The 17,175-nt window shown below is 33.1% G+C and overlaps 1 long non-coding RNA gene across 1 annotated transcript in view; it reads left to right on the forward strand.

Annotated features, from left to right (window-relative positions):
• Nucleotides 1-7,892: 7,892 nt before the first annotated feature.
• LOC148275419 (uncharacterized) overlaps nucleotides 7,893-17,175 on the forward strand; it is a 115,946-nt gene continuing 106,663 nt past the window's right edge. The window contains exon 1 of the long non-coding RNA XR_015824031.1: nucleotides 7,893-8,093. This is a non-coding gene — a long non-coding RNA (uncharacterized LOC148275419). The remainder of the gene's footprint in view (nucleotides 8,094-17,175) is intronic.

Consider the following 17,175-nt stretch of genomic DNA (forward strand, 5'->3'; position numbering starts at 1 on the left):
ATATATTTGCCTTATGATTTACCCAAATATTAAATTTTTTTGGGACTATTTTCAAAGAGTTGTAAATAACTTACTATTAGAAAATGAGAATCAAGTTAGGGTAGAGTGCGATTCGAACTTCGGACCTCTGATCCGTGAGTCCGCAGCACTAGCTACGCGACTACAACCCGATCCGCCCAGAGGGCTCTTATATGACAGGTACAAAATAAAATTCAAGCGTTTCAGGGTATATAAATAGACAATATGTAGATCTAATAAGTATTTATATAATTAACAGTTTTTTATTATTGTTGTTGATAGCAACGTGTTCTCTACCCCCTTCGAGAGCGTTCAGAATCGTACTACCGGTCTCGATATTTCGATACTAGCATCTCGAGAGTCTCGATATTGGAGATGTCTCGAGATTATCGAAATTTCGAGTTCGAAACCACTGCTGTCGGGCTGCAGGCCGAAGGTCAGGCTCGATGTAAACACCTCGAAGTTATCATAATATGTGGCTGATTTATATAGCGCTATTTTTGTGAAAAATCACCTCAAGGGCGCTTTACAATTGTGTACTAAAACTTATATTCTAACTAAACTAAAGTGACATATTTTCTGATTTAAATTGATGGTATGATAATCTAAAGAAGTTAGATTTTAGTTGGGATCTGAACTGACTGGAACTGTCGATGATTCGTAAGTTTAAAGGCTATTGGTTCCAGGCGAAGGGGCCGGCAACGGCAAAAGCACGATATCAAAATCTAGTGTTTGGGAAGCGCCGGATTTTGACAAGTTTTCCTCTGCCTGAATAAAATGCTGACCTAAGAGTAGAATGTCAAAACATTTATTTACCCTAATACCAAGGTCTGATCTTGGAGCCATTTCATGGAAGGATTTAAATACTGTTCATCAAAGCTTGTATTTTATTCTTTCTGGGCTTTTTAACCAGTGCAAATCTCGAAGATGTTACGAGACATCAGAATATATTTTTACTTACGTAATAAGCCTTGCTGTTACATTGAAAACAGATTGAAGTTTATTAGTATGATATGTCAAGAGATTTGCATATATTCCATTACAGTAATCTAGACGCGAAACGACATAAGCATTTACATGTGTTACTGTGTGTTGTAACACATTATAGGAAGGTAAGATGATCAGTCTTGAGCTTCAGGTTGCATCCCGGGGACAGTGAAATATTACAGCGTAAAACCACATTCCAAAAAAATATTTCATGTTAATCCTCCCAGGACCTCAAGTATTGTAGGTCACTTAACCCAGCTGGGCATAGATCACTAGCTTTGTAAATGCCGAGACTTTCATATTCTCAACAGCTTCATATCTGTTGAAAAAATATCTCATTTGTAATGCATATTACAGTAATGGATAATGGTTATCTTAACCGGTAACCGGTAGAGCGCGTGCCCACTACGCCTGCGGCCGGCTACGTCCGGTGTCGTGTTCCTGCAGTAATTGCAGGAAGATCTATAGGTACCCAGTACCCACTGCTTGTGTACACATCCACGAGATATAATTGTCTCATTATTTCTTTCAACATAGAGGACGCCTCTTATACCCGTATGCAGAGACAAAACTTAAGGTGAGGAAAGTACATTCTAATTTCAAATGCCGAAAATAACCCGAAGGTGAAAACAATAGAATGTACTTTCCTCACCTTAAGGTTTGTCTCTGCATACGGGTACTAGAGACGCAAAAGGTTCCGCTGAATATTAAAATGATCGAATTAATTTCAATATATTACAGCAGAGTTGAAGAACATTTTATAGAAGGGTTTACATAATTCTAGGCATTTAAGGGGCTTATGACCTGTCGTTGGCTGGTTTAAGTGGCCACTTGACACCAAGGGCGAATCGTCGTTATAAGCGATTATGCGCACCTTACCATTTTATTTGAATGTCAATAATAATGTTTTATAGTAGTTTTAATTACGGGAAAACAAATAAAATAATCTATATTTATTATAAATTAACGTCACCGTATTTATCTTCCTCAAATCATTAATATACTCATCTATAAGCGCATTTTGCGCCCAGCCCTTTCCCAGTGCAGTGCAAAATGTATACTGTATTTTAACATCTCAAAACTCAGTTGGTGTTTTTTCCTCCTTAAATGAGCTTTTACAGATATTATTTGAATCTTCTCTATTTGGAGAATAACATTTCGTTTCATTTCCTACGATACCATAATACATAAGTGTAACTCTCTTAATCTTAGGTTTTCTGTACTGTATTTTAATTTGACATTTTAAAGAAAAACTATTTAATCTACATAGGTATTGCTTTTATTTAAAAAAAAAATGGATATTAATATTAGTGATTACGAGATGTTAGTTTTTAATGCATATGTTTTTTGGGGTTCATAGTCCATAATCTATGACACACACGTGCTTAAACATTTCACCTGAAATAGTTTGATGACCGAAGAAAGCAATGGCATCATTTTCTATAGAATCCAACACAACATATAATGCAACTCTAACAGTATTGCACTTAAAATAGGGAGCATCGTTCTGCAGTACATTCACATCGTCCGTTCCATGAACAAATGAACTACAAAAGAATGTGACCTGTAAAGAGACCACAGAGCGTGGCAACAACAGTCAATCAGTTCAGTTCAGTCGACCAGTCAACGTCAGTCAGTCCAGCCAGCCCGAAGACTCAGCTCAACACAGTCACTCAATTCAAGTGCAGTCTCTTCAACACATCATCGCCGTAACACTCGCCATGTAATACTCACGCTTCAAACAGCAACCTCGTGTCTCTTCTTTTAACCTCCAACCAGGGTCGAAGCTTCAACCAACCCTCAACAACTTAATCCTACAGTTCTATCAACGTGTGCAACTTGTATGGTGATGGTATATAGTGGGATTTGGACGTTAGTTTAATTAGTGTCCTAAAAAAGAGACTGGTACATCCTAAAACCGGTAAGATTTATTTTTATTTAATTTATAACGACGTTGTCTAAATCAGAATTAACGGCTGCAACGAGATTTATTTTAATAATATGTTAATTCATTTTACAATCTGGAAATTTACTGACTACGCCGTTTCTGAGTGGAATATGGGCTTAAAAAGCACAGGTAATTCAATGTTCTCTAGAGAAACGGAGTGAACTTTCAGGAGAACAATAAATTTCAAACCGTAAATCTCGGTTACCTAAGCTATTTTTAAGCTTTTTTGTATAAAAATGCTAATTTAAAGCGAGCTTTGATGAATTAGCAAAACTACAGAACACCAAATGATCGTGTTGAATGATTACCATTTTTTATTACAAAAAAATAATAGTCTCAACAAATGTTCCATTTCGATGTGGACCCGAAGAGCAATTCGTGAATCAAGTGAATAAATATTAAAAAAACATTAAACAATTTGAATAAACAAACAAACAAACTTAACGAAACGACGAAAAAAAAATTTAGGAAATTTAGCTTTTGTAGGAATCTAGAAATGCCTAGACTTTTCTATATTCCCTTCTCTAAAATGTTCTTTATCTCTTTTGTAATACATCAGTACCTCTTTCAGTAACCTGAAAATAAAGTTGTTTAAAATATTATTTTTTTTAAACCGAAAATTCGCTTTTATTTAATAGATAACTGAAGATAAATGTTAACTTTCCATTGCAATCGGGGCCAAGATGCCAGTCCAGGAACAATAAAATACCGCAGTGTATAATCTCATTTCGAACAAATTTTTGTCCGGCCTGTCGGGAATCGAACCTAGAACTTCAAGCATGATAGGCGAACGTGCAATCCACTAGACTATTGGGGTATAACTCCACTTCATTTTGACATTTCAGGTTTCTGGTTCTATTTGCAACACCGAACTATATATTTCGGTCTTGTAACTTAATCAATTATCCTAGATGAGTACAATCCAGGAGCCGTAAGTAAAGGATCCAGGAGCAAAAGCTGGAAGAAATCATAGAAAAAATCACTCTTCAACACCGCCTCCGTTGAATGAGATGGTATAAGAATTTCCAAATCAACAAACCAGCCGCGTGATACCCGACGGAGAATAGCCTATTTCACATATATCATCGTAATCTAAACGGCACGGTAAAATTAAAGTGGGTTGACATTTATTAGATCCTTTAGTACCTATTTAAATTTGATTATATTTCTATTGTTCTTTTTTTTACAAAACTCCATATCAATAAAACCGCCTCATGTATAGGTCGACTATCTAGTGCTGGTGCGCTCGTAAAACATACACAAACACATTTTGAATGTACAGAATATTGATTTAAAAACCATTTTTTTCTTTTATTAATAAATTTCATAAAAGGTTCATGTTTTTTTAAAATTCTTTACAGGTCTACTTTTATACATATAGTTAATGTTATCACTGTAACTCTCCAAAAAAAGAGACTAACTCTTGTGCTTTGATAGTGACTTATACTGTGTAGTTGTTTATTTATAAGAGTTTATATAATTTTAAATATACGAGTACATGAGAAAAAAAAATTATATGAAATATAAAGAAAAAAATTTAAAACAATAATACATTCATACCAATTGAAATTTAATGTAGTTTTTACATGTGTTCAAAAAATTTCTTAAGATTTACTTTAAATTTATTTATTGATATAGTTTTTAGTTCATTAGGGAGATTATTATATTTTTTTACACCTTTGAAGACAAAGCTATTTTGACCATGAATTGTGTGAAATTTAGGAATTTTAATATTATGTTGGTATCTGAGTGACTTATTCATCTTAAATTCTTTTATTTTTTCTTCTTTGTATATTTGTATAATATAATTTATTTTATAAAGAGTGTCTGCTGTATGCACCTTAAATATTTTATATAGACTTTCCGTATTGAATGTTGAGGGTTTCTTTAAAATTACTTTAATGATTAATCTTTGTACTTCTGTTATCTTAAGAGGGTTTAATATATTGGCATATGCACCACCCCATCCTACAAAACCATATTTAATTAAAGTAAATGTGCTATGTTTTTTTTAAATCCACTTTGGATTAGAGCAAAAAGAAAACAATCAGTTTAAAAAAGTCGTATATTTATTTTATTACGTATCGATGACAAAAAAAATTTGCTGAAAATGGCGGCCGAAAATTAGCCTTTTTATTATTTAGTTCTGTCGAAAATTATGAACACAAAATATTATTTTAAATAAAAATGTGCTTGTGTAAAAATAAATTAATATATTACATTTTCATGTCCCGATGTATTTTTTTTCATATACACGCAACCCTTTAATCCAACCAGGATTTTGAAAAAAGATAGCGCATTTGGTTTAAATTTAATACAACCTTTTTAAAATCAACACCTGTAGATTTTTAAAGCGTCTGGGTAAGTTTTGCGAACGCGCCAGCTCTAGTTAATAGCTCAGTACGGTAGATGTTTTCTGCATCAGAATACAGAAAACATCATTCTTGATCATTCATGAACATTCTTATTTTTACGTTCCAGAGAACGTAAAAGGAAGAATGATCATCTTATTATTGTTTATTAAAGATAAAGATTACATCGCATCTGATAATTTTATAGTGCTATTATAACGCTACATACACCATGAGGCGCGGTTAGAATAAATGAGAAAAATAATATTTCTTCATTTTCTTGCACCGGGGCGTTATAATGTGTCAAAAAGGGTTCAGTATGCCATCATCTTTTCAATATATTTCCACGTTATTAAACCCTAACACATTACTTGTTTCTCGCGTTTCTCCGCCCTCATCAATATTCCTCCCAACGCACGGCGAATAAGTTACCCATAAAACAGGTACCTACACAAAGTATTACCCATTTTCCAGGATAAATTTACACTTGAGAAACTCCCAAAGGTATATATTGAGGGGACGGAATATATCGGATTAAGCGGCCTTGGCCAGGAGAGCTGGGAGGATTATATACCAATCAGTATGGGAGTTTTATTTCTGACTTGCTGCTTTAGTAGAAAAAAATAACCAATTTCACGCGTATATTTCTAATTCACAGGGGACGGAAAAATTAGGGAATGTGGGTACTTATCTTTTCATTTTATTTATTCAGTTTCTACTCCTAAGTTTAAAAAAATGCAAAGAGAAATCGAGTGCAAATTAGTCTGCCTCATGGTGTACTGGTTAGTGCGTTTACTTGCCATTAAATTGGTAAAATTATGCAAATAATAAATTACTGTACCATAAAAATTAATTCGCCCTTTGTAATTTTATCGCGCCTGTAGCTCAATCACAAATAACTGTCGACGTGCTAATAAGCGACGAGATAACAATTTCTCACCACGGTTGTTTATCGTATTCGCGATAACAATGGAACATCCGTGAACACCTAATATTAAATGGCAAAATTTCAAAACGTTTCGTGACGTATAATCCTGCTGCGCAATCACATATTTGAATTTCACCAGTGTAAATATGTTCCAAAACTGCTATTTTTATGCATTTAGTTATTATTTATCATGCTATTTATTGCATTAAGCTGGCGGTTTGCCAGTCAAATGTCAAGAAAAGCAGCCGCCATAGTAATTGTGATTTCATTTTCACTTTTTTGTATTAGATACTCCTTACTATTTTGCAAATGCAATAAATTGTATTATTTTTTTATAGTACACGCCGATTTTTCGCCAGTAAACTGTATTTATTTACGAGGAAAACAAAAAATAAACCGACACGAGCGTTGACTAAGAGATTACACACGCGTTGACTAATGACTGCGATAACTTAAGCATCTTCATTATTGTTTATCACAATAGTAATTTATAGTAATTAATTTATCGATCACAATCGCTCAAAAGCTTAGCATGTTTTTTAGCACGTCGATAGTTATTTATGATTAATCTACTAAGAGAATTTGATTGTGGTGTGAACGCGGCTTAATGAGTTGAATTAGGCCTATTTCAGGCGATTGCGACAATCCACACGGCGGCGGCGGCGTGGCACTGTTTTTGTTTTTTTTGCACCACATCAGGTCAGGAGGCTCGGCCCAATCACACTAATCACAGTAGTGAATTACGTACAGAACACCCAGGCTTGAGAAAAATCACATTAAATTTTTGTGTTCTCACCGGGAATTGAACCCAAAACCTTCCGTTTGTGAGTCAAGCGTCTTGACCACCACAGTTTGGAGGCCACAATTTTCATTGTATTAAAAATTAAAAAAAAAAAATATTTGGGTTGTTATAATCCTTCTCAACCATTTTAATTTTGGGGGGCAGTTTTAAAGATTTGTAAATAACCCACTATAAGAAAATGTAAATTAAGTTGTGGTAGAGTGGCATTTAATGAACCTCTCTGATTTGTTGGTCCGCAAAGCTTGCCTGAGGACCACAAACCGGTAACGAACCGAAATGGCAGGCAAATGCACTAACCAGTACACCATGGGGCCGACTAATGTCTACTCGATTTCCGTTTGCAGGATGTATATCTAAAATAAACCACTAAATAAATAAAAAAAAATTATAAAAATCAATCCTCCAAAATTTTACCGTGTGCACGACCGCGACCGGTGTGAAATTAGCCATTAATGAATATTTTTTTATAATAAGTTTATCTGCTTTAATTATAAATTAATTTGAAAAAGGAAAAAAATCAACAAATAAATACGGTAAAATGCCATCTCTTATTGTCTAAAAACAGATTTCAAAAATAAACTTTGAGAGTACGAGTATGTACGCTGTTATATTATTTCCCTAATTATCATAAATTCATACACATGCTATAGTTTATTCAAAGCTTAAATCTTATACGGCTTTTGTTTATTTGTGAGTTACAGAAGTTTTTAAATAAAATATTATAGTGTGCCTGCATACATATTAACGCACCGTACCTACCCTCAAAATAGCAAGAAAAACGTAACTTTTTAATATTGTTACAACGCAGTTATGAAATCATTACTTTTTTTCAGTGCATTGTGGATTTCGCGCGCGGAAAGTCGTATTTTTTTTCTTGACACAGAAAAATCATTACTTCAGTGTATAAAACAGTGGCGGTGAAATATTTACCAATGGCAATCTTCTAGCAATACTTGGCATAGCTTAATACCAAATTAATAGATGCTAAAATAGTGACAGCTTGATGGAATCTTCTAGAAGTATAAGCGGCGCTGAAAAATGAGACAAAAGTAAATTAAGGTAAAATCCATGAGTATATAAATACGTTTTTTACAATACATAATACGTCTTTTTTTCCTATCTATATCAAATTTGTACTTCTTCTGTGCCATAATTGCGCTTTATTTTTTTAATGATTTTATGTATGTAATATTCCTATCAATTCACTTTTGAATTAAATCTTTTACAACTTTTATATTCGGTTTAATACGAGTAACCCAAATATTCTAATTTACTTACGTCATAACAAAGTGAAAAAACCGTTTATTTTGCCCAAGTATCGACAGTAGAAAAATAGTATGTAGGTAACTGATGCTTCTTCTACAAGTAAAATTACTAAAATGTTTTTCTCAACGCTGGCTGATGCAGCAAACTTCCGTCATCATCACCAAAGCACTTTCGAAACGACCCAAATTTTTACCGGACACGGAGCTATGAGAAGTTATCTATATAGGTTTAAATTAAGGAATGATGACTATTGTCCATGCGATGATATTTCTTCACAGAGTATCGAACATCTGTTATTTCAGTGCCCATTTTTCAGTTTGCAACGCCATAATCTTGAAGCAGAATGCAGGAAAGATGGAATAATCTTAACAGATATCCACACTGTAGTTTAAAGTAGTTATCACGCGCCATTGTTCTTGAACTTTGCAACAATGGTGATTGGACTCATTAAGGTAATAAACCAAAATCAGTGATCGAACATCCCATTTCCAAGACAAACAAACACGATTTTTTCCGAGTACCTTAGCCTTGTACATGACACGTAAGGCTACTAAATACAGGGGTCCAAATATATATATGTATAAAAAAAAAACTGTTACTGATGGAATATGTTATCATTATTAACGAGTTATGTTTCTCGGTAACGTATTATAAAATTTTATGCTTGCTACAATTATAGGTTTTTTTTTACTGTTCACAAGCTTTATTTTAAGATTCTTTATAATTTTTTTATTTATTTTTCATAAATTTATTGCATAATACCAGGGAATCTATATTAAACTAATACATTACAAAATTAACCCAGAGCGTCCTCCGGTTAGGATCGTCACCATGTAACATGGCATAACCTGTTGAAAGATGGAGATTTTAAGTTTCTAAAGAATAATTAGTTCTATGCTAATATAAAAATAACAACAGAAAAACCATAGCTACTTAATTATAAATGCATGGCAAGAATTTAATATATATTTATTTAGCAACCACAACAAGAAACCATCACGCCGTTTCCCCGTAATGGTACGCAGAGAGTAAAAACGTTATATCACTCTGTCTTTGCATACAAATCTAGCTAACATCTTCTCATGTACGCGCGCCGATAATTCCGATTTTTGACATGTCCGTCTTTAAATATTTGTTGGATTTCATCATGCCATGTTTTTCTTCTATTTCTGCATCCATAAACATTCGCATTGTAAATCTTTTTTACCTCCCTTTCGCTGTTCATTCACTCTACATGTCCAAACCAACGCAGAGCTCCTTTCTTGATTCTTGTTCTTCCTTGATGATCTCTATATGTGCTAAAAAACATATTTTTACCAAGACATTAATTATAAAGTAAAATATACAACAAAAAACTAATAAAAAGCAATGTAATATGAGTACATAAGAATATAAATAATATTCGTAACAGATAAGTAATATAAAGTAATACGTTTATTAATACCCCAGAAAAAAATCATCGCTTCTACATTTTTCGCAGTTTTTTAATTAAATTTTTTAATTGTTTTGCAATTTGAATCCTTTACATTTGACATTGAATAAATAAATTCAATAAATAAACATCAATAAATGGAATTAAATATCCAGCCAAACTTTTTGAATAATAATTATCCTTTTTTATGTTCATAATCGTAAAAAAATTTTTTTTTCTTAAGATATGAATGTTATGTCCACATTCAACTATTACGCGAATAAAAAAATAATTTTAAAAACGATAATCCTTCATTTAAAAAAAAGACAATAAAATGAATACTCCGGACTACTCGATTTAATAAACTCTTCCATATAAATGTATCTACAACTAACTACAGTGCACACTCGCCTATGAGGAGAATTCATGTGTTTGCAAACGAATACGCAAATGATATAGATATATTCAATATAACACTTTTGAATTTTAAAACGCAGTGTATCAATTTATTATCTCCAAATTTAAATACTTAAATAATACTATGTTGTTTTATATTGTATACCTTTTATTAACTTACATATATATTATATATGTATTCTTAATTATTATTTTTCTAAATTTTTCTAATTTTAAGATTCTTTAATTATAACCGATGGGAAAAAATTAACTTCTGTTCTCTCTACTGGAATATATGTATATATGTACTATATAATGTGATAAAAGGAAAAGTAATATGAAAGAGTACATTATTTTTCTTAAATTTAAAAGTTAAAATTAAATTTATATCTTTATATAATCACTTTGTAAAGCGCCCTTGAGGTATTATATTACGAAAATGGCGCTATATAAGTTATCCATAATAATAATAAAATAAAAAAAATAGAAGATTAGTTTCATATATTTTTATTTTTTTTCTTATTACTTCATTTTATATTTTTTGCTACTTTTGTGTAAAATATGTCTGTTCATTATATATAAATATGTGTAAAACATGTAAAAGCCTACAAGGCGTTTAAATAAATAAATAAAATACTCAATGTTTTTAGTAATATTTTGTTCCGAGTAGAGTTTCTAAAAGCAGTTTTAGCGAGACTCCTCTTGGTTAAATTCTACAAGAGGTCACACTAACTGACTAGAATCTATCAGAATAATGTTTGATTGATACATAGCCCTACAACTTTCATTATATCTATCTCCTCTTGCTGCCAGTCTAAATAGAAGATGTATGTGTACCTAATATATCACAAACTTATCTTCCATCGCACTTTCTACGTAGTTCTAGCAGCGAACCTTCGCCATGAGCAGGAACATTCTCTTCCTTTCGGTACTCAATCACTTGTCGGACTTCTTTGTGTGATAAATCTGAATACTTTCTATCAATCCCGGTGAGACATCACATTTGCCATCATTCAAATCCGAACTATAATATTTCACTTAAGTTAATATGACTCCTCTTATGACTTCTCCGTCAATTAGATTTCGAAAACGTTTCGTATTTAAGTCACATTGAGTTCGCTTGTTTTTATAAAACTCGGCGTATAATATTGGATGTGAGATACAAACCATCACGCAGTTTCCCCATAAGGGTGGATCAGAGAGGATAAAACGCCATATCAGGCTGTCATTGCATACAGATCTCGCTTCCACTTCATTCGTACATCTTCTCACGCACGCCCGCCGATTATTACGACTTTTGACATGACGATCCCGAGTATTTCTTGGATTTGGTCTTGCCAGGAAGAGATTCCTCGGACCTCCTCGATTTCTGCATCCATCAACATTTACACCATAAATATTTTGGCCGTTCTTTCGCCACCCGTTCGCTCAATATGTCCAAACCAACGCAGAACTCGATTCTTGATTTTGTCGAAAATACTTCTCTCAGCCTTACTTAATGTACGGATCTCGACATTTGTGCACCTATCCAACATAGCTTTACCTCACATTCGCCTGAGAGATCGCACTTCGACAGCATTCAGCCAATTTTCATCCTTGATTTTTTGTTGTTAAGTGAGGAAGTAAGATGGTTTTTTTATTTTTTATTTGCTAATAGCCTTTTTTTATAAATTGAGCCAATTTAAAAAAAAAAAATATGTATCGTATTATCAGCGCTATGATTTCTTAAAGTCTTTATTTTTGAAATTATTTCGCGTGTGACGTTTCAAGTTCTCTTCCGCTTATTCTAGATGAATTCTGCTGATTGGTCTGTTGATTTACCGTAAACCGGAAATCTATCACTACTGTCTTGTCATTAGTTAATTCAGAAGAACTACGGACGTCATGCACAGTAGCTAGTTTTTATGATTTATTCATGAATTTTCAAGAAAATTCGTTGAACAATTTAATTCTTTAATTTTTACCACGGGTGAGAATATATTTTTTCAACCGAATTTCCCGTTTGGCTGATCTTTCTCGTTGGTTTACATTTTTTTTTAAATGGGAAAAAAAATAATAGGTTTTTTACCATTAACTTCAGTATTCAAAATTAAAACTTTAAATTAGATTTGAGTGCGCTTAAAAATTTAGAATATTTAAAATTGGATTGGAGATATGTAACGGTATAATTTTGAATGGAAGAATTTTCGCCTGGCGGTAATTATTGTCCTTAACAAATATATCCGAAATCCAAAGGCAAGCTCAAGGTTTAATTTTACACACAGTATTTTTTCCTCCGCGTGGACATAGAAAAATGGTTAATGAGAAATACGTCAGCTTTTTTGGAAGTCTGTTCCTTTACGAGGGAGGGCAGCTATTTATCTCTCCTTGATCTATATTTACACCTTCTTTGTAGGGTTTTCAGTCCCTTCAGCGAGAATTCCCTGTCTATGGGAGACCTGAAATTCCTTGTCAGTAAACACATAGCTTTATTTGTATTCCTGACGCTATATTTTATTGGTTGCGAGCAGTAAATCTGCCATGAAAAAAAAGACGACCGACTGGGAATCGCTATCATTGAAAATCACGAGGGTGGGAGTTTACCGCAGCAAACTCAAATAGAAATCATCCCTATAAAATAAAAACCAAAAATAGACATATCGCCGGTAAAAATTCAAACTGTACCGAACACAATTTGAATATCATATTCCACAAATACCGATAAAAAAATCCTGCCAGCCTGCAAGCATTTGGACATACTCAAAACATTGTTGTATTAACTACTTGGTAAAAGAAGAAGTATAAAAATTTAAAAATTGTTTTCATGCGTTGCCTAGTAGGCGAATTGGTTCAGCCGGATGAATCTCACCCACATAATAAAGGTTTCATCTCTTTTACTTCACTAAAATCAACAGATGGAAGAGTTGACGAAATTTGGATGTTTAAACATAGGCAGAATAGTGAATGTTACGCATAAGCCCTGTAGATGCCTAGACTTCTATATTGCCTTCTCTAAAATGTTCTTCATCTTCATGTTTTTTTTTTAAAGGAATAACCCGCTAAGCCTCTATTTTGAGGCTTGTCAGCAGGTGGGGTAGAGGGGATATGGAAGGAGGTAATAAAAAATACACCACAACACCCAGACCAATTGAGAAAAAAATCTTTGGTTGATTTTTTTCTTGCAACTGGCGGGAATCGAACCCGCGACGCCGGTTTCACAGTTGGCCGTCTAACCAACTACGCCACGGCGCCTGCCTAAGTTTGACTTTGTTTGATTTTGACGAACGAGAGCTTTTGCCTAAGTAGGAGTGCTTAGTAGACCAGTTCTGAAGATGCCTTAGGCGAAAGCGCTCGTTGGTCAAAATTTAACAAAGTAAAACTCAACCGAGTTATGGATGTAATATTAACGATTATTAGGTAATAATCAGTTAACAATGGGATACCACGCAACAGCTGATGACACCTTAATTAGCATCCACGGTCGCGAAACTGTTTCCGCCAGTCGCGTGGATATTGATCCTTCCTCCCGCTTCCGCCAGCGTGCGGGGGAGGGGGACAGCGCCACGCGGCTCCCCGCGGGAGCGACAGAGATGGAGATACGAAATGTCCTTCGTGCCGAGTACAGGGTGACACGAAAACAACATGGCTTTCTGATTTATCGAATTAATAAACGTAGGAAGTCACTTTAGAAATAACGTGCTACCTCATGCAATATTATAGAAATAATCGGTACCGTTATTATCATTTCACTTTTCGCACGTTTTAATATTATGTGAGTAACTTATATATCTCTATTATCATAATACAATACCTCGAGGACGCTTTACAAAGCGACTATGAATACTAATTTAATTTTTTTTTTTTTTCATTAATTTTTGAGTACTTATTATTTACCCAAATACTTCAATTTTGGGAGCCATTTTCAACGTGTTATTTATTATTATTATTATTTATTTTATTAACATAAACGGCAAAACTGCCTTTTACAAACATTTATAATATTAACATATTTGGCTTAATATATATATTTTTTTTTTAAAACATAAATTTTAATTTTTATTTTATTTTTATTTTATTTATTTCGAATACAAACAGATGTACAGGTTAAATGAATATTTTAAAAAAAAAAAAAATTATATAAAATGTATACATAGTAGGGCCTGCCATCCAATTATATGTATTCACTAAATACTACTGTAATAAAGCGACGACGGCTTGAAGTTTAAACTATAAAAATAATAAATATACTATATATTAAAATAAGATAAATATGGACAAAACAAGGAGATAGTGGAAAGGAAAAGAAGGAAATTGATAAGGAGTGGTAAAGGATGATTGAAGGAAAGTGAGAGTGGAAAATTGCATTTGATTTAATGATTAAACGAATTATGAATGAAGAGCATGAATCAAGCCCATTAATTCTCTTCTGTACATATTGTATGGAGTGTTAAATATATCAAGACTATTAAATTTTTTGTTAAATGTTTCACATATACGAGGGATTGTAGAATGTTTCCGATGATTAGTTTTAAATTTACGAATATAGAAAATATCAGAGAGTCTAGTTGGCCTGGAGGGGACACGGTAAGCAAGTAGATTAATGAAAAAATATAAAAAAATATATTTCAAATTCAAATTAATTTAGATTACCAAAATAACTTTACATATAACAATATATTTAGGCTGTTATATTGGGACTAAATATAGGAACCCTTGAGCAATGGTTTGACATTTATTTATTTTATTTTATTTTATTTTATAAACATAAACGGCAAATCTGCCTTTTACAAACATTTATAATATCAACATATTTCGCTTAATGCTTTTTTATTTTTTTTAATGTGAATTTCCTTATACCCAAGATTTATAAAAAAAAAATTAAACCAAAAATTATACAAGATTTTTATTTAAAAAATTAACCTAAAAATTATACAGCATATTCAGTAGAAAGTTTAAATAATTAAACATTCTACAGTAAAACAACAAGAAAATCATAAGTACCGTTTAGTACTAAGTAGTGTTGTTAATAATGCACCAGTGAAAAATGGGAACCAAGTTAAAGTAGAACGGGGTGCGAACCTCGAACCTATAATCCGTGAGTCTGCGAAACTAGCCACGGCAGATCACAACCCGGCTAAAAAAATTATATCTATTTGAGTAACAAATGCCGGTGAGGGTGCATGTCCAATGACAAGTAAAAATTGCATTGAAAAACCACTTTTAGAACAATATTCAATTTGGACATTTCTAAGAATCTAACCCGGGACCTCAAGCATGGTAAGCGTACTCGCTTACTACTTACTACATTACAAGACGGACATTATTACATTACTCGGACATCACCACTCGATTTCCTTTTTCAGAATCACTACAAGACACGTATACTTTCTGACTAAGTATTTTAAATTTCATGATTTTCTCATGTGAGTAGCCATAAAATTAAAATTAGGACAAACTTAAAACATTGATGGTTAAAGGTAAGCGCCCACTGCGGTCCGTCCGATACGAATCATTGGACGCACTTGTAAGACATAACTAAACCAAGAATTATTAAATCCGTTTAATACGATTTGTCCGATTCGTGCGACGCGGACATGTGGGCGCTTACCTCAACATTTTCCTTTCTGTTCCAAAAACTTCCCCGCGTTACGGTGCTGTGTAGTTATTACACATGGAAAAATGAGAAATTTGAAAATAGGAAAAATTCAACTTTAATTGTTTATAGTTGAAGTCAAAAGTGATAATGTTTTAAATCTAATTACTAAAATCACGAAAAAAAAATATAAGTTCATGCTCGCAGCGCGGGTGAAAGAACCGCCCCTAACACAAATCGAGAAGCTACTAATGGGCGTCTGGGAGAAGAACAAGAAACTTTGCTGTTTGCACGTGTGACGGGTGAAATTATCTCTCTCGCTCCTAAATACACCTGTATTATCGAAGATGAGACGTAAATAGTCTGCGGGACAGTTATATATTAGGATTACTCTTTTACTACGTACGGATTATGCGACACATTGGTAAACTTTCTATTGTTTTGGTGATTTATCTCATATTTTCGATAAAATTCTTTTTCGGTTCCCGATAAGCATAAATTATTTTATACAAAAATATTTTAACAGATTCGTAAATCTCAAGCCATAATTTAATATATTCATAGAGAAACAAAATTATTAGATGCAATATATATTAGCTACACATCACTGGGAAGGGAGAGTTAAATCAACTTGTCCAGGAAAAAATATTATATGAAAAATATTTACGGCCGTTGCCTAGTATGTATAACAGGTGGAATAAAAATTGTACTTGCATCAAAGATGGAAAAATCGAAGAAAGGTTTATGTTTAAATATGAATGTTACACGCTGTGTAAAATGGCCACTTAAACCTGCCAGTGAGACAGATAGTAAGCCTTGTAAATGCCTAGACTTCTAGATCCACTTTTAAAAAAGGTTTTTTATGTCTGTTTAAATTTGTAATAATAATAATATTTGGCTGATTTATAAAGCGCCATTTTTTGTGAAAAATCACCTCGAGGGCACTTTACAATTGTATACTTAAACTTACATTCTAACTAAGCTAAAATGACATATTATATTTTTTTATTTAAAATTGAGGGTATGATAAACTAGAGAGTGAGATTTTAGTTGGGGTCTGAACTGACTGGGACTGTCGATGATTTGTAAATTTGAAGGCAATTGGTTCCAGCCAGAGGGGCCGGCAACGGCAAAAGCACGATCTCCGAATCTAGTGTTTTGGGAGCGCCGGATTTCGACAAGTTTTCCTCTGTCTGAATCGAATGCTTGCGCATGTATTTTCCCTAATACAAAGGTCCGATAGGTATTTTGGAGCCATTTCATGAAGGGATTTAAATAATGTCCAGCAAAGCTTGTATTTCATTATCTCTGGGCTTTTAAACCAGTGCAAATCTCGAAGATGTGTGATGTGAGAATATTTTTTTACTCCCGTAATAAGCCTTGCTGCTGCATTGAAAGCAGATTGAAGTTTATCAGTTTGGTATTTTGGAACATTTGCGTATATTCGATTTAAGACTTTGATTCGTTTTTTTAACAAAAAGAAGAATCAACAAACG

The sequence above is a fragment of the Micrasema longulum genome, unplaced genomic scaffold (genome assembly GCF_059751315.1).
Source record: "Micrasema longulum isolate JH-2025_06_02 unplaced genomic scaffold, ASM5975131v1 h1tg001430l, whole genome shotgun sequence".
NCBI lineage: Eukaryota > Metazoa > Arthropoda > Insecta > Trichoptera > Brachycentridae > Micrasema > Micrasema longulum.